This window comes from Ambystoma mexicanum, chromosome 6q, assembly GCF_040938575.1.
Source record: "Ambystoma mexicanum isolate Mex_15411 chromosome 6q, UKY_AmexF1_1, whole genome shotgun sequence".
Lineage (NCBI taxonomy): Eukaryota > Metazoa > Chordata > Amphibia > Caudata > Ambystomatidae > Ambystoma > Ambystoma mexicanum.
The window spans coordinates 1,238,170,467-1,238,196,142 of NC_090937.1; positions in this window are offsets into that span (position 1 = coordinate 1,238,170,467).

A 25,676-nucleotide genomic window follows, 5' to 3' on the forward strand; every position below is an offset into this window, starting at 1 on the left:
AATCTGGGTCGCATTAATCATCTGCCAAAAAGTAGAGATATCTTTACCCTTGAGTGTTGCAAGCATGTTTTCGCCATCCATTTGATCTCTAGCAACTCTATTAGCAATTAGCCAGTTCTTGTATTGCTGTTTAGTACTTCTTAATTTTCTTTCTCTTTCCACTCCCATATCTGTTGTTTTTAGGATACCTCATATCTTTTCTTAGCTGTTTTTTGTGTTTCAGAATATCAATGTTAAAAGAGTGTACATGATTAGGGGAAATCTTCGTCGTTTTTTTCTTACCACATGCAGAAAATATGACATCACTAATATAATTCGAGAAAAAAGCAGGTGTTAAATAATATTGACATTCTTCATAAGTCATATTCTCTTGATTTTTTTGTAGGAGTGATGTGAACATCTTAGTATTGGAATATGACCAGCGTATACGAGTGCCACTAGGATTAGCAATCAAACCTGGCTTGTAAAATACATCTTCTTCATGTGAGATAATCCCTGCCCGATGCTTGGATATTGAATCAGATGGGGAATCTAGCTTGGCGGAAAATGTTCCTAAACAGGGGATGTTGTCATCAAAAACAAAAGATGAACCACACAGACTGTCGTCGGGAAATGCATGCATGGAACACCCTTCCATAGGTACGACAAGTCTAAGACAAGAAACCAGTATTAAACTCTGTAGTGACCATTTTGATTTACTGAAAGGCGAAGTCCAGGCCCACTCAGGAATTTTGCTGGAGCTCACTATAGAAATGGGTAAGTGCGACGCCTCAATAGTGGGATTAATAAATGCAATTAATACATCAATGACATCATCACTGAAAAATGTGCTAGTGGAGGTCACTAAACAGGCCTGGACACAAGTGTGATTCTAGGAGCTCTATGGGAAGTAAAGAATGAGGAAAAAGAACTCCAGGCAATGATGAATGAATTATTGAACTAGACCTATAGAAAGATCGAACTAGCAAATGAAGTGGAAGGCTCCACTCTGGATCATAAGTTAGGGCTTACATTTGACGATACTCCTCTCTCATAGTTAACTTTGGAAGAATTTCAAAGAATGGCTCAAGTAGCCGAGGGAGTGAAGGTCGAAACTGCAAAGATGCACCTAGAGACTAAATCAACCCCAATGGAAGAGGCTATTGAAAGGGTGGATTTAAGGTGTACATCAGAACTATCGAAGGAGAAGGAAAACCAAAAGAAATGAGATAACAAAAAAAAGACTGAAGTCTTCATCGCCAATGGGGAAGAAGGAAATAAGAAAATAAAAAAAAAACAAAGAACATAGGTACTGCACATTTTATCAAGGTTCTAACAGTCCCAAGCTCAGAAAATCCATATATCTCTGGAAGGCCACAGAGATTGCTTGCACAGGTAGACGCAAAAAGTTAGGAGAAGGATCTCTTAAGTCCAGAGAAACAAAATAGACCTACCTGAGAGAAAAATCCAACAACAAGAGACAAGGCAGATAAGACCTCTGAAGTAGAGATGGTTAGAGCAAGCATACAAACAGGGGTGACAAATGATGGTATGGAAATGGCTCCTACAGGTCACCTTCAGAGCATAAGTGATGGGTCCAAAAAGATAAAAAAACACGCATTCATCTGTTAACGTCGAATTTACCCAAGAACAGACAGTGAAAAAGTCAGTAATATGGGCATCTATCTTCCTACAAGGGAAAAAACAGATACCAAAGCAACCAGGTAGTCAGAAAATCACACCATTACATCTAAACCTAAAGAACTGAAACTGGCCCCAATCATTCTACAAAGATAGAACCGTCATCATCAAGAGGATAAAGAGCATCATAACGCCACATATGCGCAGCATCTCGTTGGAGATACAGAAAAGTGAAAGTTGAATGGGGCATGATAGACCTCCCCAGAACACACCAGCCAGGCAGGAAAGTGATAAAGAGACTGCTGTATCACCTATAGAGAGGCGAGATGAAGGGGTAATGGACAGAAATAGTAGACAAGACCTAAATTAGACTTTGGTTTAAAAGCTCATCAAATACAACAAAATATAAATGTTAGAATCATAGCGCTATCTTGACCTACCTCAAAAAAACTCCAGAAGTATATCTATTCTCCATCAAGGACATTGAGTTTGTCCGATTTCCATTGGACCATACTGTTTTTGTGGCGGAGGTAGGGTTAAAATCTAAAGTGGGTGCACAGGCAATTTTGGCAGTTGCAAAGTACCTCCAGAAATATGGTTTAAAGGTCTGCACAACCTTACCTGAAGAAGAACTAGAGCCAAACGAGGGGGCACACAAAAAGGAGGGAGAGGTAAACCATATAAGAGTAACATTGCCATAGGAATGGCCGACAAACTAATTGTTAATGGAAATTCTTATCAGCATAGTGATCTGCAGATGAAAGTCTGGCCCATGTTCCCAAAAATCCTAATCCATGTATTTCAGAAGCTGGGCGTAGGAAGTGAATGTCTTTAGTCGCAAGGAATGGAAATGCGTAAGTTGGAATAGGCGGGGTTCCAATTCTTTTAAAACTAGAACCATGAAGGAGAACATCTTTGAGTATAATGACTTAATAATCTTCCAAGAAAGTTGGCTGATAAATTAATTCCAAATAGAGGGTTTTACAACCTTACATCAAAAAGCATTACTTCAGGGGAGTAGGAGACCACTGGATGGACTGACTATTGCCACCCGAAAAACTATAATTGCAGAGTCAGAAAAAATACCCATTAATTATAGAGGATTTATTGGCAACAAAACTGAAGTTGTGAACTAGCAAACAACAACACAAGCTAATTACCATTAATGTCTATTGGAATCCCACCTGTATCGATCTAACATGTTTCCTAGAAACCCTGGCAGACCTTTTAACCAGAGTGAATTTGGAGTACCCTGGAATACAAGTCCTAATAGGAAGAAAATGTAATATGCAAAGTATCACAACTGTAGCCAGAGAGGGTAGATCCACCTCCAAAAGGATCACTACCATGGGTAGGAAATGGGTAGCGTTCCTTTTGGAGTGGAACCTAAAAATGCTACAAAAGACGGAGCCATTCCCCCGGTAGCAACAGGAAAATAGGGCAATGCTGCTATCGATTATGTGTTCCTTTCTCCCCAGATTTTTAACACCTGTAAGAGCTTTATTGTTGACGACAGAGGGACAAGCAACCATGGTCGTTTGGAGGCAACAATGTCTTTGGATTGAACCACAAACATAGAATGTCAATACCAATCAGTGTCCATTAATAACAGGAAAAACAGCCTGGTTAAGCAGAAAAGGGAGGGACAACATCTGAATGATGAATGGCAAAAGGCTTGCCAGCGGTTATCTTACCATGTCTTAAATTATAGATGTAGTCCACTAGACTTCCAGTATTTTCTTATGGCCACTGATTACCCCACAAATACAAACAGATGTAAGCAGAGGTCACATCACCTTGTGTTTGATGAAGAGACCTGGTCAAAAAAGAGAGATCTACAAAAAGAGTTGAGGGACTTAAGGTTGGAACTCTCTGATCCAAACAGTTACAAGGGAAAAGGAAACAACTTAAAGGGAAATTATAAAAACGGGACCCAAGATCATCAAATGCTCCAATTGCAAAAAGATGGAGAGCTGATGCTCGGAACTCTGTGCAATAACAATTCTCATAACTTCAGAACACTATACAAAGCAATGTAGGACCAGAAATAGTGTGAATTAAATACTTGAACTTCCAATACAAGCAGCCTTCATCAAACTCCTGCTTTAAGACCCCAATATACCTTGGGAGTTGAACTTTTTTAGAAAATTATATTTCAGAATGGATACATAAGACATCTTCCTCAATGGCAGCTGGACCAAATGGTTTAACTTACCAGGTACTTAAGAGCAATGCAGGCCTATGGTCTAAGCTGTTTACCTTAATGTTTCAAGAGATTTTAGAGAGAGGAGCGTTCCCTCCATCCTGGAAGACTTCCATTGTTATCTTCATCTTCAAGAGGGGGGTGATAGCACAGATCCGTCCAATTACCACCCAATTACACTCCTTGGTGTAGAAAGCAAGATTTTTGTGGGATTATTGTTGAAGGAGTTAGACCACTGCTCCAGACAACGAAACATTTTGGCAAAGTTCCAGACAGGATTTCGCAAGGGGCATTCCACAGCATTGAATGGAACAATACTGGGAATTCTTTGCAAAAAATCCTGGGTAAGTCGGGACAATCTCTCGATGGAACTTGGATAGAGCATTCGACCGAGTCAACAGGCAATGCCTCTGGGAAAAGCTGTAAAGCTGGATTCTGCCAAAACCCATTTTAGCCATGTTGGCCCATCTCCATAAGGATACTACTGTAAGAGTTAGATCAAATGAAGCAGGCCACCTATCGGAGCAGGTGAGAATGGAGAGGGGAGTAAGACAGGAGTGCATGGCGGCCCTTCTCTTCTTCAACTTCTATTCAGCAGACATAGGGAAAACTTTGGAAGCCTCAGCGTTGGCCAGCCCCAAAAGTGAAGCATGTGATATCAGATGGCTGGCCTATGCTGATTGCTCTAAAGGACAATACAGTGGTTGGGCTCCAGTGCATGCTGAACTCGTTTGGGATGTAAGAAAAAGAAAATGACCTATAAAATCAAAAATAGTAATTTTTAAAATACCAGGCAGAAAGGTTCTTAAATATAAGTGGACTCTGAGGGACCAAACTATTCCTTTAGTAGAGGAGGTGGTCTACCTGAGCTATACACTATACGCATCTTCGATTATGGGCCAAATCAATATAGACTTCTGTGATAAGATCTGTCAGCTAACATCCCAAATGATTAAACTTTTGGTGAAATATTGTACATTTTCCCTAATACCTGTGATCAAATTCTACACAACAGTGATCCCAGTAAATCTATATCGCATAGACGATAAACCAATGGCATGGGAAATGAACTGATATAGATTGGAGGAGTGATTTTGGAGGAAGGTCCTTGGTCTTCCTCAGAGTTTTCAAATAACTAGCCTAAGATATGAGTTAGCTCTAAGATCACAAGCAGAATGGAAGCTGGTTTCCCTATACTGACTGATAATGACACCACAATCTAATTTACTCTATGGATATATAAACAGTCACTTGATGTATTCTTCATCAGTGTTACTATCTAATCTAAAACATCTTATGTTTAGAACACTGAAGGAATGTGTTAGTGACGTTAAAAAGGTGATGGAGAGAACTGATTGGATTCACACAATTGAGGATATGCGTAAGCTGGTTATAGCAATATCCCTGTTGATATTCGACCAAAAAATTGGTTTCCTGACAAAGTATCTGATACAATTCCCTGACTGGAAGGCGAGACCGACTTTCTTAAGGGTCCAATTCATTCTAATCCACACAGGTGAAGTGCTGTCTTATTGGGGACGCAGTGGAGACGTCAGCAAATGTTGTTTAATTTGAAATGAACCAAGCCATCAGTCCATTAGACATGTTTTAATGGACTTCAGGGGAACCTGGGACATAAGAGTGAGATATCTGCAGTGAATGTCATCCAGGTACTTCAGACTTGTGGACTAATTTTCTTTTTTTTTAAATTAAATTCCAATTGTTTTAGTTGATTTGAGTCAACTTTTTCATACATTTCAATTTACAACCATTAATTTAACTGCTGTATGAACAGTGTTGTATTACATCTTGTGGTTTATGTACAGCGAAACATTTGATTCTTAATAGCAGGGCTAGCATAATTATTTACTTATGTTCTTTCTTCACTAAAAATTTAATTCAGAATACAGAATATTCAAAGAGATCTAAACAATTATTATAGAACAGTAAATGTTGTTAGTAAAACCTGTACAATCTAAGATCTATAAAATAAAAATAAATACTTGATAAAATTAGCCAGCGATGATATTAGAGTGTATATCTGAGTAAAAAATGGGGTCATTCTAATCAGTAAAATTTAATCATACTAATAATTGTACAGTTGCAACATTCCCAGATGTGATTTTTGTATTAAAAATATGGTTCCACATTTCCTCTTTGGTCAATAAAACATACTCTTTTAAATACTTATAAAAGGCTGTTTGTTATCACCTAACGACGAACATCGAGTCTCACCTTTGTCCGCCGTAGGTCTAGTCTAAAGCATAAGAGTGCATTTGCATATATCTGGCTCGGGAATTTGAATAAATAAGGGGCAGTTTTATTGACTTAGTGAGGAATGCTCCCGTTCTAAAGCTAACTTATTTCTGACAAGTATCCCAGGTGAGTATCCAAACATGAAGCAAGAGCTTCTTTTTTGCTTTATCAGGAGTATGCAAATAGTTATTCAAGTGAAATATCTGCTTCTGTAAGAATAAGTTGGCAACTAGTCTTCCAACCATGAATGGTAGAAGGGTGATCTGAAGTTATAGCTGCTTTTAGAGCAGGGAATAAGTTACATTGATTCACCTTAGAGATAACGCATTTCCTATAGGCTGCTAAAAGAAGCCATGATGCTATCGCTGCTAAAGATGTTAGCCCTAACTCAAATCTGATAATAGGCATTGGAAAACTGAGAGGGAGCGATAGTACTGCTTTCCAGAAGGCACCTTCAAGATCCTCCCATTTAGGACTATTGGACAGATATTTGGTTTGTGCTCCATAAGTTATTATTTGATTTGGAAGTGTTTATTATAAGTTCATTATTTAATGCTAATTGAGCTAGGGCTTCTAACCTTAGCTGTAAACTTATGGGAGTCCTATCTAAAATAGCCAAATCATCCGCATATAGAAGCCATGAAATTTCTTTTGATCCTATTTTGGTGGGAAAAGCGCAAACTGCCTCACGACTAATACCGATATCTTTAATATAAAAATTAAAAAGGATAGAGGTAAAGATACAGCCTTGCTTCAGGCCTGTGTAAGTGTTGACTGATTCTGAAAGTAACCCATCCATAGTAAGTTTAATCTTCAGGAAAGTGTCTAAATAAAATTGCTGAATCAAATAGAGAAGGTGTAATGGACAGCTTTTTTTAAACTTTTCCCACAAAATATTTCGTGATGCAGAATCAAAGGCTTGTTTAAAATCTATTAATGCAATAAAAAAATGGTTTCTTTCTCTCAATTGCTTGTGTCTTGATTGTGGATAAAATGAGTAGATTTAAACAGTGCCAACGCCTTTAATGAAATCTGACTGATTACAATCTAAGATTTGGTTGAAATTGAGCCAAGACATAAAGTCCTCTAGAATTAACCTTGCAAACACTTTTCCCGGAGCATCCAGGAGGGCTATGGGTCGATAGTTCTCAGGCTTAGATGTGTTCCCCTTCTTAAAATTGGAATCAGAATAGCTTTTTTCCAGGACAAGGGTATCTTGCCTGTTCGAATAATCTCTTTGAATATGATTGCGAAGGATGCTTGCCCATTCTTCAGGATGTTTTTATAGGTCATCTGGTCCGGGGGCTATCGACGAGCTTAGTTTGTTAAGTATCAACATATTATCTAATTTATCAAACAGGATGTTATTCAGACCTGCACTGTTAAAAACTTGAGGTAAAATTTGTGACTGTGATGTGTTAAGTATATTGGAGAAATGGGAGATCCACTTTTGTTTGCTGATGGTGTTCAACAATACAGCGTTTGGAAGATCATTTAACAATCTCCAAATCTCTCCAATAGATTTTTTGGAAATAGCCTCAAGCATCTTTTCTGCATTTTGTTGTTTTAGGCAAGCATCTGCCTAGTCTTGGTTCTACATTCAGTTCTTATTTTTATTATCTGGTCTGACTGAGTAATGGGGGGTAATGTTATTATCGATTTTTGATATATGAGCTTTATTCTTGTTATCTCAGTGTAATTTGAAAGCTTGTGTTGAAATGAGGTTTGTTTCCATGGATAAGTATTTTGTTTAACTATCTGAAGATGTTCAGTATATTCATTGGCTCGGGGAGAAAGAGTGCTAGACACTGCTTTTTGTATTGAGCATCTAAGTGAAGTTACTTGGGCATGCGCCAAGAAAGGCAGTTCATGGCTTGATTAATGGAAATTGCTTGATCATAACATACTGGCATAATGTTGGCATTAGAGATCCAATGAACTTCTAAAATAGAGTGGTCGCCCTCATCAGTTGGCATAACTTTAAAAGAGGAAATTAGCTAATTCCTGTCTGAAGTTATAAAGACACAGTCTAAGACTGAGGATTGCAGACCGCTTTTCCAGGTGCACTGAGGTGGAATATCTTCATTGCAAGATTGTTCAGGATTGAGAAATCACAGGTTTGCATTAATGTCATCTATCTGTTGGCTCTTGACTGATAATGATCTGCAGTTGTTAAAAGGCAGTTCATATTAAGGTCACCAGCAAATATTATGTTTCTAATTTGTGGGTCAGATTGTGCTATGTCAAGAATAGATTCAAATTTAGAAAATAAGGTTTTGTCATCTTGTGCGGCGGGCTTTCAATATATATTTACTAACGCTGCTTTGGAGAATAATGTATGGTGCAGATTTGCCAATGTTATTTTTGTTAATTGTATCACAGGAAGAGGAGAAAGCCAAGGATCTAGATGCAGTTTGTTTTAACAGCAGTGAGGAGCCCTGCCAAGGGATGACCTTAAGCAGCTTTAGTAGCTGGAATACATAAGAGGATATGGTCAGGCCATACTGGATCCATAGTTAACCAGGTTTCTTGTAGTAGCACTATATCGTAGTTGTTTAATCTGTTGGCCTTAGGTGAAAGAAGATGGCTAAATCCCCTAGCATGCCAAACTGCTAATGAGCATTTGTGCTGCGGATCTAGCTCAGTATTCTAGGATTGTGACCGGTTAGCTGATGCTTGTGTTGCCTTTGAGATTCATGTCCATCTTGAAATGGTTTGAGGCCTAAATTGAGGGGTGGCTGCCATAGAGTTTGCACAGTTAGAGCATGCTTGTGGGGTAGGCTGACATGGCTGCTGGGGATTCACCGATATCGGCCAATTAGAGTCAGGTTGATTATGAGTTGGGTACAGTAAAGGAAGTTATTTTGGAATTTCTAAGAGAATGCCATTCAACTTACAGGTACCGCAGGTTTGCCACACAATATTCTTCCCAATTTCTGAATGAAAGTTGACTATCACTGTGTTGTGATAAAGTAAATCAGTGTATTTAATTAACTGTATGTCTTCAGATGTGATTTGGCTCAATTCAGGAAGTGATTGAAGTAGAGTTCTCAGGTCGTGTATTAAAAATAGAATGAAAATGGGACATGGTCGGAGGATCAGACAGAGCAGATGGATGGTAATGTGGTTTAGCAGATGATGTAAGGGACATAGGTAGGATCTCTTGACTTTCCTGTACTTCTTGAGATTGAAGGGGTACAGCAGATTTAGTATGTAAAACTAAACAATGAGACAGTGCTCTTTTTGATCTAGGGTCATGATTCTGTTTATGTTCCTTTGTCTGGGAGTGTGGCGTATGTAAGCTATGAAATATGACATCTGTATGGGTGGAAAGTGTGTAGAGTAATCAGATGAATTTTGTAATACTGTATCAATTGGAATATCGATCGCTTTCATAATACCACACTTGGCTGAGGGGTCAGAACATTATTATCATTCTCCCCCAATTACATCAGCAAAGCATTTCATCTGTCTCACCTTGTCTTGCAGCCATGTGACTCGATGCAGGAAGAGTGTTAGGCACAGATTTCACAGGAATGGCATTCATAGAGTCAGGTAAAGATAGTTGATTAGGAGGACAGCCACAATCAACTTTAGGACTTGTCAAATTATCAATGATCTTCTTTGATTTTGATTAATGTTTTTTAGACTAGGTACTGGAAAAATGTTCTGTTTTTTTCTGTTAGAAGAAAAAGAGGTATGCTTCCTCTTTCTCCTATTTCTTTTTTTTTTTTTGCTCTTTGGTGGTTTGCGTGAAATATTTTGAATAGGGGAGTATCTAAGTTCTCAGCTTGGATAATTTCAACAAGAGCCGAGGGTGAATCAGATTGGTTAACTGGATGATCCGGTGTGGGTACACTCATAATCACTTGTTGGATGAATGTTAGAGCAGAGACTGGGGACTCTCTGCGATGGTCTCATGGCTAGACAAGGCAGAAGAGTTGACAGTGAAGTCAAGATTAGTTGGATGACAAAAAGTCCTTGACTATTTTGTTCGCATTATTAACGATGTATTGAGCGATCTAGTAAATGTTGCCTTCTACTGCGAATAGCTGTAATGTCTGGAGATTGGAGCTTTTGTCAAGCATTCATAAAGCATCATCAGAGAGAGGATGCCCGTTTTTATAGCTGATAAGGTTGAGTCAAGCGCGACTGATGCCGATGAAGGGAAGCCAAAAGAGGGTCGTGGAACTGGCTTGGTGAAGAAGGCAAGCAAAGAAGACTCAGAGGCAGAGAAGCAGAGATTGATATGTTTTCAGCAAGAACAGGGGAGGCTGAAAGTCGCACGGAGGATTTGTCAGTATTTATTTTATTAGTTGATGGCTGTGGTGGGGAGGAACAAGGTAGTTGAGTAGAATGTTCTAGGAGAGAGGGATTGCTGGTATGAGCGTCACTGGTTACTATTTGTGAATATAACAGAGGGGAGGATGAGATATCTGCCAGATTAATATGGTCAGATTTGGGGGGGGATGTAGAAAATGAGAGTTTATCAGTTGTTGGGGCATGGTTGGCCTCAAAATCCTTCAAAGGAGCCAAGAGGGCGCAATTGCACATGGTGACATCAGAGAGTTGCAAAGATGATGTGGACCACCTGTCACCATCAATGGATAAGAGGAACATAATTGCAGGAGGGAGATTTCAGGCGACAAGTCAGCCGTTTGAATTTGCATTCACTGTTACGTTGTTTTTGTAAGCTAGAGCATCTCTTATATCAGCATTTGGTGCACACATAGAAGTAGCGTGCTGGTCAGAGTTAGGAAAGGGTTTTTTCTGTATAGTGTGGTGCAAATACGTTTTCAGAGACCTTGTTTTTGCATAGATAGGGTACGTGGCATGCCTGAGGTTAACTGAAAAAAGCCATCTTTCAGTGTTAATAATGAAAACGAGCAATCAGTCACGTAAAGAAAGTGGGTTTAGCAACTCAGAGCAGTAGAGCACAAATAGGCTCCGAAATGCTCAAGTCAGCCGCAAGCGGGTGGATAATGAAAATTATATAAATAAGAATTTAATGCAGGTTATATACATTCGCGGTCGGGGGGTTATAAAGCACTACAATTGCATGAGATGATAGAAAGCCTGTGTAACTAATAGGTGTTCCTGTAAGTACCAGAAATGGCTCATCTATGTATATGCAATATAATTAATTCGTCCGCAAGTAGTTAGATTTAGCCAAAGCAAGGCGACGGTTGACTAGGTTGCCCTGCAGATAGGAAACAGAATTTCCGGAAGCAAGCTTCATAACTAAATTAGACGGGCTATAGCATGGTTGCAGATGAAATAGAGCCACGTTGGAGGGAGAGAAAAGAGAAGCTATATAATAATTGGAAATGAGCGCCCACCGCCTGCCTCACACACGAACAGCCAAACAGCTTCACTTACAGGCAATTGTAGGCTTGCTGGGAGGTAGGAGGGTGGGGCCTGTGGGTAAACAGAGACGTTGTAGTTGAAAAAGAAACAGAATCTACGTGAGAAACAACTAAGTTCTCACAACAAAGTCTCAGCGTCCTTCAGCAAGATAATGTGGACGGCGGTCCCACGAGATGTCCACAGTGCACAGCCAAACAGCTTCACTTAGGATCCACTTTGGGTGCGTGCGCAGGTGCGCGAGGCTGCAGGTAATTGTAGGCTTGCTGGGAAGGAGGAGGGTGGGGCCAGAGGGTAAACAGAGACGTTGGTGCTGGATTCAAGCAGTTCTGCCATATTTCCACGCAGTGAGTGCTTCTTCTTGGGGATGGCGGTCCCACAAGATGTCCACAGTGCACAGTAAAAAAGCTTCAATTAGGATCCACTTCTCTTGTGGACTAATTCAAAATTAACACCATCATGGCTAAGGGAATATAGTGAAAGGGCTGGAAGAAAATAGGAGACTGGACTAATATGCCTACTAAGAATGTTTTAGCAATGGTGTATTAAGTATTATTGTTTTATATGATTCGTGTTACTCTTTTGTATATGTGAAAAGCCAATTTCGGTTAAAGCACAATAAAAAAATAAAAATAAAAAAGTAACGGCAAAAGTAACATGAAAGGTGACATCATGATGCACAACACACGTATATCACATCGATACTACACCCAGTGTGCCTCACGTTATGGAGTAGGACGCTGCACAGGGAAGGACATGTTCAACAACACAGAACTTATGTGTGACTTTAAGAAACAGGTAACTACGGATAGGTAAGCACAGCTGCCGTGACTAAAAGTACATGTGCAGCAAAGTGTAATATCTTTCTTTTAGGTAGTTCAAATGTAACTAAGAAGCGTTATAGGTTTAAGGGATAGCTAGCTTAATGAATAACAGTTTGGTTATATATGTAGGCCCAGAGCAGACTAGACAGAATCCCTTCCTCAGTTGTTTTGAAAGGCCACAGCTCACTGCAAAATTGAAGTTATGCTGACACAGAAATGACAGATCATATCACCGAGGGTCAGACAATAATAAGTCCGAAGTAGATAACTAATTGTTGCAGAAGGAAAATGTTCTCATGGGAATTGAACTGCAGCCAAATATCACGTGCATTCCCACACGATAATGTGAAGGTCATTGGGCTGAGTACCAAGGCTGTGAGCACAATAGCAAAAGATAATTAAATACAGGAAAATCGGTTTCACCAACGTTGTACTGCACAAAATCAAGAGTTGGCACGATGAACGAGAGGAGAAGGGGAGTGAACAGGTACAGGGGGTGAGGGAAGTAGGGAACTAATCCGGGGACTGGGATATGGTGTTGCAGAGGCTGTAACAATGCCCCTAACCTTGTTGCTGTTCTCTCATAATTACATTGGATGGATTTGGTGGGATGCTGTGGCAAGCGCTATCTCCAAATGAGAGGTCCAGAACACATTGGAGAATGCATCAGACTGCTGCACCTTAGCGGTTGCCAACCAATGGCAGGCCTGAGTTTCTTCAGGTAAGCAGATAATGATGTAATTGAGGGAAGCAACGATTAAGAGTCATGATGTCATGAATGGGTGGTGAGGGCGATGTTCCAAGAAATGTTGTTATCCAATTAAGACATGCAATGTATACAAACCTATACGGGTCCCGTGACGACCCACCAATTGTGTATTCGCACCTCCCCAAGTTGTAACAATTGAGAAAATGTGTTAATATGAGATTTCCATGTATAAACATTGTAGCTCTTTTCAGCAGAGTTGAGAATGTATTACATTTCAGGTCCACAGAGCTGTTTGTTCTCTGAGTCAACTAAAGTTGGGTTTTTCTTGCACAGTGTGCTCTCATTTTGGATTATTTTGGCAGTTTCTTTTGATTGCCCCTAGATACCCCTGGTCTAGAATCTTCATATTTGTACATATTTTCCCATCATGGTTCTCTCATTACATTTATGTTTTATAGTTCTATTCAACAGTTTGCATTCTCTTTTTGACAGCTGCAGCATATTGTGGCTTGCTGTTTTATGTGTGTTTTTGTGTTTCTTTGTGCATGTGCACCTGTGGTCATCATATGATCTACAACTGAAATTGGCCCTATGGCTGTCTGGGGGTTTTAGGGCATGCTCAGTCTCTCATAATGATGCAGGACTATTTGCAAAGGGACTTGTATGCATACATCAGGTCAGTGTGATGTTGCGTATGATGGCGTAATAGCCATTGTCAAAATGTGTACATTGGATAATGGATAATGTAGTCAGGTGACATGTTCAGAATTCTACCATTTTCACTTGTTTATCCAACTCATCTGTTGTTTTGCTCCTGCTGTGCTTTGACATATAGTCATGAGGTTCATTGATGTACATGGTGTGCACGGTGGGTATGTCAACTATGCAGGCTGTGTTGGGTTTGGCACTTCTTTGTACAAGTGTTCATGGGTGTTGCTTCATTGTGGGCGTTATTTGAGGTAGCCAAAGTGGCCTATCTTCACCTACTTGCCATATGGCTATTTGGGCATGAACTTTCGCTCGTAGGATGCGAGCATGTGTAGGGTGTGGGTAGTAAGCTGGTTGACGGATGCCTTTTATGGTACAAAGGCATTGCATGTTTGCTTTCAATGTATCAGTGGTCGATGTGTAGGTTTCTATTTGTGTGTCCACTGGGGGGGGGCGTTGGGTAGACATTGTTGTAAAAGGACATCTTGTTAAGGAGATGTTACTGTTTTCTATTCGAGGATGTGTACAGACTTGTTTAGGTGTCTGCCCATATGTCCTCCAGCACTGAGATATTTGATTATTCTGGAAACAGCAAACTCACCTCTGCTCATTCACTTCTCCAGATTTATATTTCTTCTACATGGTGTTCCTTTATGCTTCCACAGCAGTTTAGGTGGCTCTTTGCCAGCTGCATATCCATGTTGATGTGCTCAAACCTCCACAAGAAATATGGCTTCAACACATTTTGGATGTTCAAAATGATTATTGGATACCTTTGATTCTGTGGCCTCTATGCCTCACATGAGGATATTATCACCTGAAGGGAACATGACCGCAGTGTAGCAGCACACACCATGTAGTTGGCAATTGATGTGCAGCTGAGTGGTATCCAATGGGAAGACGTTGGAAGAGGTGATTGTCTCTGAACCATCAGCACTGCTTCCACCTGATCATGTTGGAGGATGTAATCTGCCAGGTGTACTTCATGCAAGATGCAGTCCAGAAGGGCTGAGCAAGGTTAGTGGTTAACACTAAATTGGGCCATGGGTGAACAAGGTGTATAGCTGCCAAGTGTCTTTGCATTTACATACATTGTAAGGCTGACATCTCCATCATGTTGATCAAGACCCTGCAGATGTTTGGCACTGTCAAGGGTCTGTGAGGAATTCATTACTGTTGGGTCTGTGATATTACTCTTTTCACAAGTGAAGAGTGTGGGCCAACATACAGATATATGTGTTTTCTGGCAAACAAGATGAGTATGGCCGTGGGGGTCAGTTTGTTGTGTTCCTAGGTGCAAGGGATGAGGAGAGGAAATACAGTAACCTGTTGTCCGGAGACTGTTGTAGGAAAATTATATGGGAGTGGCAGATGACTACTAAGGTGGGCTGGAGCTTCATCATGGACCACTGCAGGAAACTGAAAGCTGATTCAAAGGATTTAACTCAGACATAGCATATGTCATCAAACACCTGGTGGCTCTCCTTTGTAGCAGATTGTGTAGAAAGAACTTGATCACGCATATATCACATTTTTTCTAACTTAAGATATTCTATTCTAGTTCCACAAGCAATCGCATCGGATACGTGTACCTAACACAGGGCCCTTTAAGATGAGGTAGCAATACTTTTAGATGGATGGGGATGCACAATATACTCAAACATCAAAATCAGACTGACTCAGGAAGTTGCCAAAGTACGTCTGTTTTAATATCAATTGTCTAAAACAGGGAGTATAACGAATATCAACGAAGATCCGCTCGATCTTCTCACTCAGTGAGTTTGATAATAAATGCAGGTTATATAACAAGAACTTGTCATCATTGATGTCAATCTACATGGCAAACTAAAAAAACTATTTTGGAAAGTGATAGGCTTAAACGGAACATCTAGGTATACGTTCCATACATGCCCTCGTCTAATGCAAGTCACTATGAAGGTCATCAAATACACAAGGTCCCATTGGTTACATAAACTATAGGGATCTCTATTACATGGCCGTCTACAATTGGTTGCCACCCTTGTGCCTCTCTGTAATATTACACACATGCTAGCAGCACGCAGGCTGGCACCCAGGTGCTGGTGGGCTGGTCATGACCATAGCTTCCCACCTAATTAGCCTGCCATTTATCCTCACTCTTGCTGTCTGCCAGGCAATTAGCCTGTGAACATGGCCTTGGAAATGTTCTCTGTGTCTGAGAATAAAAGAGAGTATAGGCATACTCTGTCTCTTGGTTTCGAAACAGCTCAACTCAGTATCTATTTGTATCCAATCCTGTGACAGGAGACCATGTTTCAGAGCTTTTCTGCATTTCAAATACTATTAAATGATGAACCTCTAACGTCTTCAATGTTCTTGCTCCTCACTTCAAACAGGAGGTTGTTCTTTTCACACGTTTTGTAGCTACTGCATGAACAACCAAGCTCATGGTGGCCTTGAGAATACTTTGTCAGCTTGCGTTACTGTGTCTGTACACTTGTAAAATGAGTTTGCATTTTCTTTATCGTTTCTGTAGCATGAGCATTCTTCATTTCAAGCCCGAATCTAATAGAATGTTTATGGTCTTCAGCATCTTTTCTGGACGCAAGACATCATCAGTCTTCCTTTTTATTTATTTTCACACTTCCTCCGGGATTTTATTCAAACGACCATCATATTGCCGGGAGTTTATATATGGCTTCCTCAATGGGTACCCTACTTCCAGGATTCTTTTCGGTATAGTTATTTTCACTGGTACTGAACGTGTCGTACACTCTGGCTCCCAACATGTAGGCATCATCGGGGCTGAGCTTTGAGTGGGGGTACTTGGCTCCACCTCTCCAACATATTATATCAACACTACCCCAGACTAATGACAGTAATATAGAAAAATATATGAGTAGTAATCTGACATTGTATGACGGGATTTCAACACACATGGATAATTTCCATCCAACATCCACAATGTCAATTACTAATGCTAACCCTACCATTTTATAACAGATAGCAAATCTCTGATCAGCAAATATGCTTACTCACATGCAATATAGACATTTTCCACCAGCAAGTCTTCACCTCAAGAATAAAAGGAATGAGAGATCTTACTTTTAGTGCCCATGAAGGTCAAATACATCCATTCAGAATAGTGCAACGTGATAACAACAATAATTAGAATGTGTTTCCAAATGTTATGATGTAAAACATGTTTTGGCCAAACAGCAAATTAACACCAATGAATGAATGGTTGTTTTTCTTCTACACTAAACATTTAATTCAGTTCAGTCATGGCAGAAATCTAACTCATGATTTGGACTCTAAGGAGATATTTTCTCCAGCAAGAATGTCTGAGAGACCCATTCACTTTTCTGAGGGTAACCAGAATTGTTCAGGCTTCCACAAAAACATGGATTTTCTCTAAGGTACATCAAACAAGTGAGTACATTAACCACTAGCTACCCACCTCTAACACACCCAAGGGGAAGGCTACTTATCAGAAATTATCCTCACAGTGGAATTTTCATACAATTCTGTCTACCACCACGGTCAAAAACTTATCTTAAGCATATTTTAATCAATATTTACTCCAAACATAACAGTAAAAACAACATAAAAAGCCATATACAGTGTTCATCATTTACAAAAGCCGTAATGGACAATATGGAGAAAAAACAACAATTCACACTTATGGCTGTAGTTCACATCACAATGTTTACAATCTATCAGCATTGGTTATTTAGTGTGATGGTAGTAATAGTGTGACTGAATCACATAACTATTATGCACAAATATGGTATAATGGCGTCTACAATCTGATGTGTTTCTGGGGCAAAGGGCAGCACTGTTGCAGTCAAAGGCTCTTCAGTAGTGTCCCAGGACCCGTCTTCAGGATGCAGTGAGTTAAGAGGGCGGTTACACTGTCACCATGACGCATATGTAGCAGTGTAGTCACATATACAGTGAATAAAAAACTGAAGCAAATATAAGATTTACTCAATACCAGTAAAAACCTTTGTATCCGTGGTGTGAGTGTAATACAGAGAAGTAGCCAATTCGCTAACCTTATGGTGATTTCTTTTGGTGTGATGAGTGAGGCGATTGCACTCGTCAATCTTATAATGGCGGCCGACAAGTCCGTCCAAATGGTAACAGCTGTAGATCAATACATGTTTTTAGTCAATCAATAATAAGATTTTCAAGGGATACTAATCACGATACAGTATGTCAAAGATAAATATTTAACGTTTGGCGTGGACCTCAATTCAATTATAAGTTCCCGCACGGCGTGTTGATCGTGAGCATAGATTATGTAATCATTTGGGCACTACATGTCCCATAATGCATCATGGAATCTATAAAGGATAAGGAATATATCAGTTCTGTGCTGGTTTAATTTAAAAAGTGTGGAGGTTACATACACTCAGCACTTACTTGACAAAGAATGTCCCAAATGCTATCTTGATTTTTTTCTCCTATTTTCGTTATTTTTAAGTGTCAGCTCGCATTGTCAAGCAGACCAGGGAATCAAGTCCTGCATGGGGGCAGAAAGAGCAAAAGGAGACGGTCAGCCCTCTAGTTATTTGTCGGGTAGCCATGTGTGTCATAAAATCAAAAGAAGCTTACCTTATGTGTCAGTTCACGTGGTGAAAAACTACCGCTGCAGGGCACAGCTTCAATAACATGTACCTCAAGGAGGGACTGCCTGCACACTTCTATCAGAGCCCAGTGGTGTCGAAATAGAAAGTGGACTAACCTGATAGTCTGAGGTTATAAACCTCAAAGAAGGACTGCCAGTATAGTTCTATAGGCCCCTGTGGTCAAGAGGGGGGGCCATCTTGGAGTGAATACATGTGTTGATTGCAAACACAAGGCGGCAATGTGATCCCTGTGAAGGCAAGAAAGCCCTCAAATTATTACTTATACGGCTACCACTGTGTGTTGTGTCTGTATTGTAATTATCAAATGTCATTAATTGTTCTTAGTAACCTCGATTATAAAGGAACAACGCCTCGCTTAGTGGAGGCCCATCTATTAAAAAAAAAAAAACACATCGATAGATGATATACAATATTCATCTATTGTTGGATAATGATATCTCACATAGTGTTACCCTACACTATTAGTGTCTACCATCTCGGGTCGTGCATAAAATATTCATCGAGATGTCATGTGTGGGACAAGTCTAAGTCAGCTATGACTTTGGTGTGTGTATCAGCCATTAGTGGATAAACAAATTCCATTCCACGGAAATGTTTAATCCGGATTGGGCTGTTTTTAGATTGTAAATCCATTTTTGTTCCAGTTTTTTGAGGGACAAATCCCTATTGCCACCTCGTGGGTGGGCTTTAGTAGTTTGAATGACAAACCAGAACATATCTTCACACGTGTGTTTAGCCTCTGCATAGTGGGCCACAAGAGGTTTGTCAGGGGTACCATTTCAGATAGCTGAACGATGTTCGCAAATTCGCACTTTTACGGACCTAATGGTTTTACCCACATATATTAGCCCACAAGGGCATCTGATCCCGTAAATCACCCATTTGGTCAAGCAGTTTGAAAAGGATCGATATTTCCACATCCGTCCAATAAGATCGATTTGTTTAAGGTTTTTGGTTAAGTGGCAGACTGAGTATTGTCCGCATGCATAATGTCCACTTACTGGCGGTAGGCCCCATAGTGTGGGCTGAGTTGGTGTCTCTTATTGTTAGTCGGATAGGTGTGCACTAGTTTATCTCAAAGATTTGGCATTCGTTTGAAGGCAAATCTTGGGTAATTCGGTCGGAAATCTTCAGTATGAACAATTTTCCAGTTTTTTAGTATTACCCTCCTTAGATCATTGCTTAGGGGGGAAAAGGAAGAAACACATGTGATTCTCTCATCTTTAGGTTTTTTGTATTTTTGCAGGATGACCTCACGATTGGCATTACGTGCTCTTTTCAGAGATCTCTTAATAATATTCTGGGGGTATTGTCTATGTCGTAATTTTTCACTCAGTTCCTGACTGTTAGTTTTAAAATCAGCAATTTCACTACAGTTCCGTCGTATTCTTAGGAATTGTCCATAGGTAAGTTTTCCTGTAGGCTAGACGGATGGAAGCTACTGAAAAGTAGTAACGTGTTCTTGTCTGTGGGTTGTTCAAAAAGTGTGGTGCCAAGAAGATTATCCTTTTTGAAAAATGTCAGATCAAGAAAGGCTATACTTTCACTACTAAAAGACATGGGGCCTCATTACGACCCTGGCGTTAAGGGTTTAATGGCGCCGTAAAAGGTGTCGGCGCCGTTAAACCCTTAACGCCTGATTACGAGGTCCCTTTGCAGGACCCGACCTTAACGGCTGGTTTTTCCAGCCGTTAAAGTAGGGACCCGCAAAGGGACTTTGGTGATAATAACGGTACCGTAATTTGCGGTACCGTTATTAGCGCCTTCCCCATTCCCATTGAGCCCAATGGGGCAAAAATGGGAATGGGGAAGGGCCATGGCGGCATGGGGAATTACCGCCCCGCCAACCTCAGAATGGGGTGGTAATTCCCCATTCCGCCATTGCGGACTCCGGCATGGACCATGGTGCTATTAGCACCATGGTCCTCCGCCTGGGTCGTAATGAGGCCCAAGGTAAATTTGATGGTTGGAGTTTGTATATTGAGCCACATAAGAAACTGATCAAGTGCATCTCGGCTTCCATGCCATAGCATGAAGACGTCATCAATAAAGCAGTGCCATGAGCTGATGTGCTCATGGAACGGATTGGTCGCCGCATAAATGAAGTTGGTTTCATAATGATCCATATACAAATTAGCCAAGTCCGGTGCAAATGTGGCCCCCATTGATGTACCTTGTCTTTGTTGGTAAAACATTTTTTACAAAGAAAAACGTTTTTTGTCAAGGTTAACCTCACACATTCAATGATGAAGTTTGAAGGCACTGTGAGATCAACCCTTTTCTCAAGATATTGATATAGTACTTCTATACAATGATCCTGGCGGATATTTGTGTATAATGTTTGTACATCAAGGGTAACCAGAATGTCATTGGCACCGGGATGTAAGCTGGCAATGGTGTGTATAAGCCGTATAAGTAATCATTTGAGGGCTTTCTTGCCCTCACAGGGATCACAGCCGCCTTGTGTTTGCCTTGTGTTTGCAATCAACACATGTATTCACTCCAAGATGGCCCCCCCTCTTGACCACAGGGGCCTATAGAACTATACTGGCAGTCCTTCTTTGAGGTTTATAACCTCAGACTATCAGGTTAGTCCACTTTCTATTTCGACACCACTGGGCTCTGATAGAAGTGTGCAGGCAGTCCCTCCTTGAGGTACATGTTATTGAAGCTGTGCCCTGCAGCGGTAGTTTTTCACCACGTGAACTGACACGTAAGGTAAGCTTCTTTTGATTTTATGACACACACGGCTACCCGACAAATAACTAGAGGGCTGACTGTCTCCTTTGGCTCTTTCTGCCCCCATGCAGGACTTGATTCCCTGGTCTGGTTGACAATGCGAGCTGACACTTAAAAATAACGAAAATAGGAGAAAAAAAGCAAGATAGCGTTTGGGACATTCTTTGTCAAGTAAGTGCTGAGTGTATGTAACCTTCACACTTTTTTAATTAAACCAGCACAGAACTGATATATTCCTTATCCTTTATAGATTCCATGATGCATTATGGGACATGGAGTGCCCAAATGATTACATAACCTATGCTCACGATCAACACACCGTGCGGGAACTTATAATTGAATTCAGGTCCACGCCAAACGGTAAATATTTAACTTTGACATACCATATCGTGATTAGTATCCCTTGAAAATCGTATTATTGATTGACTAAAAACATGTATTGATCTACAGCTGTTACCATTTGGACGGACTTGTCGGCCGCCATTATAAGATTGATGAGTGCAATCGCCTCACTCATCACACCAAAATAAATCACCATAAGGTTAGCGAATTGGCTACTTCTCTGTATTACACTCACACCACGGATACAAAGGTTTTTACTGGTATTGAGTAAATCTTATATTTGCTTCAATTCTTTATTCACTGTATAGGTGACTACACTGCTACATATGCGTCATGGTGACAGTGTAACCGCCCTCTTAACTCACTGCATCCTGAAGACGGGTCCTGGGACACTACTGACGAGCCTTTGACTGCAACAGTGCTGGCCTTTGCCCCAGAAACACATCAGATTGTAGATGCCATTATACCATATTTGTGTATAATAGTTATGTGATTCAGTCACACTATTACTAACATCACGCTAAATAACCAATGTTGATAGATTGTAAACATTGTGATGTGAACTACAGCTATAAGTGTGAAGTGTTGTTTTTTCTTCATCTTGTCCATTACAGCTTTCGTAAATGATGAACACTGTATATGGCTTTTTATGTTGTTTTTACCGTTATGTTTGGAGTAAATATTGATTAAATTATGTTTAAGATAAGTTTTTGACCGTGGTGGTAGACAGGATTGTATGACAATTCCACTGTGAGGATAATTTCTGATAAGTAGCCTTCCCCTTGGGTGTGTTAGAGGTGGGTAGCTAGTGGTTAATGTGCTCACTTGTTTGATGTATCCTTCCTCATATACCAGAGCCCCCTTTACAAAAAATTGAGGAATCTTGTGTGCTCACAACATTTGTTTACCTTTTCTCTAAGGTATACACAATCTCGGTCAGTCACACATGAGTTTTATGGGAGATGTAGATACTTTCTGAGAAACAGGTGATTATTATGAAGACTCAACAAATGTGCTGGAGCATCACAGATTATCTTTTTTCAACAGATGAGTTCATGGGGTACTGCTTGATCATGTATGCATGTTTGATTCCTAAGGTGAACATTCATTCATGCAAATAAAGTTGTTGGAATTTTTTTTTATTTAAAAGGCAAATATCAAATGCCAATCAACTTAGTTACTAACATATGCACCGCTCATGGCATACAAGTGTATGTCTCATGAGCAGTTTAGAGTGAAACATCACAGATGGAATTTAAGGTCATATCTAATAATACATTTTCCTCACTTTGTATGCATCACAGATGACAGATGGCATCACTTACTTAATTGGCAATGATATCAGCCATAAACAACAAGTGTACCTTTTACTATAATTTTATCTGTATATGATATGATGTGGCATTTATAACTTGCTTGTACACAAGTGTTTCTAGGTGTGACAAGACAAGGAAGGGAAACAAGGGTGGAAAAAATAATGATCTTTCTAGGCCTTGTGTCATTCATATTGCAAAAGTGCGGGGAAGAGGGAAGGGGAAGTGCCAGGTGGGAGGAGAAGGGGTAAGTGCAGTTAACTCACAATTGCAGCCAGTAGGTGGCTCATAAGTGCAGAGAAGCGGTACTGTAGGGTTGCAGATACAGACCCTCTAGTGCTGGGTCGCCCAGAGATAGTGCGAGGGCAACTGAACATGCAGCAGCCTGGGCTTGAGTTCAGATGGTGACCAGGTGACCAGTGCGCAGAACAGTCAAGTGCATCAGCAGGGGAGAGGAAGAGAGAAAGCAGAAGCAAAAAGGAAGGTCCTGAGTTGCTTCCGGAACCAGAGGTGGTTCTGCTCAAGTTTGAGTGAGGCAGGGAGGCTGTTCTAGAGGGAGTCCTCAGCCGAGGCGATAGATCTGCCCCCAACTCTCTGCTTGGAGCAGCGTCTGACCCTTAGAGAGTTGTAGGTGGATGAGTCGGTAGATGGAGAAGGAAGATGATTTGGAAGAGAAAGTTGGAGGTAGAGAAGAGCGGCCCCATGACACAGAAACCCTTGTGGAATTGCAGAGGGTCTTGACGTTGATCCTTGCAGCCACAGGGAGCCAGTGAAGAGATTTCAGAGCTGGAGAGACACAATCCCTGAGCTTGAGGCCAAGGACAAGTCTCACAGTCCTCTTCTGGATAAGTTTTATAGGTCGAAGAGTAGAGGCAGGAAGATTTAGAAAGACACTGTTGCAATAGTCCAGTCTAGAGAGGACCAGAGCTAGGGAGACAGTGAGCTTCTGGGGAAATGTGAGAAAAGGAAGGTTACCTCTGAGAAAGTGCAGCTGATAGTTTGACTTCTTAGAGACGTCAGAGATGTGAGTAGAAAAGGAGAGGGTGGGGTCGAAGATGGCACCAAGGTTCTTAGCCTCACAGGAAGGAGCAGGAAGAGGGTCAACAGTAGCCGGCCAGAGAGAAAAAGGAAAAGAGGGGATGGGTGGCCCAATGAGGATGATCTCAGTCTTACTGGCATTAAGGCAGAAATCATTGATGGCACACCATTCCTGAATTGGGGCCAGTCGGTCTGGTACGAGAGAAGAAGCAGAGGTGGCTGAGGGGAGCCTGAAAGAGAGCTGAGTGTCATCTGCATAACATTGAAAATTGGAGCAGAAAGTAGTGATCTGGTGGGCAAGAGGTGTCAGGTAGTGGTTGACGAGCTGAAGATAGAGGTTAGACCCCTGTGGAACACCACAAGTAGAGAGAGGGATAGAAGAGAGGAAAGACCCGAGTTGGACCTGAGATGGTCAGTCTCTGAGATAGGACATCAACCATGCCAGGGCCTTTCAGTAATAGCAAGGTTATCCCGGAGACGATTGAGCAGGATGGCATGGTGCCCATGTCAAAAGCAGAGGATCGATCAACGAGAATGAGGACAGAAGGGAGATTAGAGTCAACATTAGAGTGCAAATCTTTACGAGTGTTCAGTAGAGCAGTTTCTGTGTTTCTGACAGCTCTGAAGCCAGACTGGTGGTCATGGATGTAACCAATAGATTCAGTATGTAGATTAAGCTGGGCGATAGCCAGCATTTCGAAGAGTTTGCAGAGGAAAGGAGTGATGGAGATGGGGCGATACATATTCAGAGAGGAAGGATCAGCCACGGGCTTCTTTAGAAGGGGGTGCACAAGAGAATGCTTAAGGGGGAGGGGAAAGTTTCCGTGGCAAAAGAGTGATTGCGGAAATCGGCCATGGCTGCAGCAAGGTTGACAATGTGGTCCCTGATAGTACTGGGTGAGCAGGCGAGAGCTTGATTTGATGAGACTTTCATAGATCTGACTTGTCTTGGAACATCGTCAGGGGTGAACAGGGGAAAGGAGGAGAAACATTACCATTAAAAGTAGGCTGATAGTTAAAATTGCAGCTAGTCAGGCGCATAGTCCAGAAACTTTGCATGTGTGCAATGATCTACTAACTTTAAGATTTTAAAACATATGCCATGAGCAGCATGAGTGTGTACTGTTATTGTGTTAGTATGAGAGAAAATAGACACCCAATACTCATATGCATAGTGCAAATCATCACTATTATAGGATAATACCTCAAGATCATAGTTGCATCCAGCCCACTGCATTAACCCAGAACAATACATTCGTAAGTAATACAATGATCTATATCAATTGGATGTGCATGTGCTGTACAGAATGCATTATTGTCACTGGAAATTAAGTAGCAGTAAAGGCATCCAGTGCTGTGGAGGCTGCTCCAAACGTTTAGCTTGTGTCTGTGTTTACTTCCCTGACTAGCCTATGGGTACACAGTTTGATTAGTGATAGAATACTTCAAGATCTTCATGCATGCTTTTATTTCACAAGTAATTGCAGGCTGTTTCCCATGAAAACCGAAGATAAATTACTCAAGAAGCATGCACATAAAAACTCAGTTTATTCATTGATCATGAAGGAAATAAAAGAGGCATAAAACAGCACCTGGAGGGATGGTTTACTTAGAGTTCACATTGGGAATTATTGTTACAGCGCACATAATTCACGTCACAACTTAAAATATATTATTCGCATCTACTTCGCACACCAGTGATTTTATCATTGCCGAAGTCGACTGAAATGATAACGAGGTCCACTACGCTGCATATGGCTCATAAAACGCTGTCTGCTTGAGTGAAGATGTTCATACATACGATACAGAAAAACTTGCAATGAATGCAGCTTAAAGACAGGTGATGTATTTTCTGCTTCTTATGCAAAACCCGAGAAGATGATACTATGCCTGGCTTCTGATAAATACTATCGCGGCCGTGAACCC